We start from the raw sequence: 2344 nt of genomic DNA on the forward strand, positions 1-2344 counted from the left end.
TTTGATATAAGGGGAGTCAACAAGGACAGGGTAGGGACGGAGAGCTTGAGAAGAAGATTTACATTAAACAGGGATGAGAGGTGGGAGGGAAAGGGAGTGAGAAGGGGAATCGCATGGAAATGGAAGGCGATCCCCAGGGTTATACAAAATGACATATAAGAGGAAAGGAGGGGTAAGACAAGATAATACAAATGGAAGAAATGATTTACAGTAGAAGGGGTAGAGAGAGAAAAGGGGGGGGAGGGGAGGGGAGGGGGGATAGTAGAGAATAGGACAGACAGCAGAATACATCAGACACTAGAAAGGCAATATGTCAATCAATGGAAGGGTAACTGATGTGATTCAGCAATCTGTATACGGGGTAAAATTGGGAGTTCATAACCCACTTGAACCAAACCGTGTAATATGATGTATTAAGAACTATGTAATATTTTGAAAGACCAATAAAAAAAAAAAAGTCAACAAGTAAATGACCTAACATTACATCTCAAAGCCCTAGAAAAGGAAGAACACATTAACATCAAAAATAGTAGATGACAGGATATAATGAATATCAGAGCTGAAATCAATGAAATTGAAATAAAAGAAACAAATAAAAAATTTGATAAAATGAAAAGTTGAGGGTCTGGGATATAGCTCAGTTGGTAGAGTGTTTGCCTCCCATGCACAAGGCCCTGAGTTCAATCCCCAGTACCACAAAAAAAAAAAAAAAGAAAGAAAAGTTGGTTCTTTGAAAAATAAATAAAATTGATAAATCTTTAGTTACACTAATGAAGAGAAAGGGAGAAAACTCAAATTACTAAAATTTGTGATAAAAAAGGAAATATCACAACAGACACATCTGAAGTACATAAGATAATTAGAAACTATTTTGAAAATTTATACTTGAATAAAATAGAAAATCTTGAAGACATCGACAAATTTCTAAATACATTAGATTATATAATCTACCCAACCTGAATCAGGAAGATATACACAATTTAAACATATCAATTTCAAGCAATGAGGCTGACCTTGAACTTGGAATACTCCTGCTTCAGCCTCCTGATTCACTGGGATTACAGGTGTGCATCCAGGACCAGATGGATTCTCAGCCAAATTCTACAAGATCTTCAAAAAAGAATTAACACCAATAGTCCTCAAATTTTTCCATGAAATAGAAAAGAAGGGAACCCTTCCAAACTCACTCTATGAGACTAGTATCACTCTGATACCAAAACCAGACAAAGACACATCAAAGAAAGAAAACTTCAGACCACTATCCCTGATGAACATATATGCAAAAATTCTCAATAAAATTCTGGCAAATCACATACAGATACATATTAAAAAGATACTGCACCATGATCAAGTCTGGTTCATCCCAGGGAAGAAAGGTTGGTTCAACATATTAAAATCAATAAATGCAATATATCACATCAATAGCCTTAAAGACAAGAATCTATGATTATCTTAATAGTTGCAGAAAAAGCATTTAACAAAATACATGTTCAAAACACTAGTAAAACTAGGGGTAGTAGGGACATACCTCAACATCATGAAAGCTATCAGTGGTAAGTCCAAAGCCAACATCATTCTAAGTGGAGAAAAATTAAAAGCATTTCCTCTCAAAACTGAAACAAGACAAGGATGCCCTCTTTCACCATTTCTATTTAACATAGTTCTTGAAAGTCTAGCCAGAACAATCAGACAGATGAAAGAAATTAAAGGGATATGAATAGGAAAAGAACTCAAAACTATCATTATTTGTGGAAGACACAATTCTATTTTTAGAAAATCCAAAAAAATCCACCATAAAACTTTTAGAACTAATAAATGAATTCAGCAAAGTAGCAGGATATAAAATCAATGCCCATAAATCAACTGCATTTCTATACATAGTGATGAATCCATTGCAAGAGAAATTAGGAAATCTACTCTATTCATAATAGTCTAAAAAAAACTTGCAAATCAATCCAACAAAAGAAGTGAAAAGCCTCTACAAATGAAAACTACAGAACACTAAAGAAATTGAAGAAGACCTAAAAATATGGAAAGATCTCCCATGCTCTTGGATAGGCAGAATTAATATTGTAAAAATGGCCATACTACCAGAACTGTTATATAGATTTAATGCAATTCCTATGAAAACTCCAATGATATTCTTCATAGAACTAGAAAAGGCAATCATGAAATTCATTTGGAAAAATATGAGACCTAGAATAGCTGAAGCAATTCTTAGCAAGAAGAGTGAAGCAGGGGGCATCACAATACCAGACCTTAAACTATACTACAGAGCAATAGTAACAAAAATGGCATGGTATTGGCACTAAAACAGACTGGTAGACCAATGGTACAAAATAGA

The 2344-nt window shown here is 34.1% G+C and overlaps 1 non-coding gene across 1 annotated transcript; it reads left to right on the forward strand.

Annotated features, from left to right (window-relative positions):
• Positions 1–626: 626 nt before the first annotated feature.
• Trnag-ccc (transfer RNA glycine (anticodon CCC)) lies at positions 627–699 on the forward strand. Its single transcript has one exon. It is a non-coding gene; the product is annotated as a tRNA-Gly (tRNA).
• Positions 700–2344: the final 1645 nt, after the last annotated feature.

This window comes from Urocitellus parryii, chromosome 6 (assembly GCF_045843805.1).
Source record: "Urocitellus parryii isolate mUroPar1 chromosome 6, mUroPar1.hap1, whole genome shotgun sequence".
Lineage (NCBI taxonomy): Eukaryota > Metazoa > Chordata > Mammalia > Rodentia > Sciuridae > Urocitellus > Urocitellus parryii.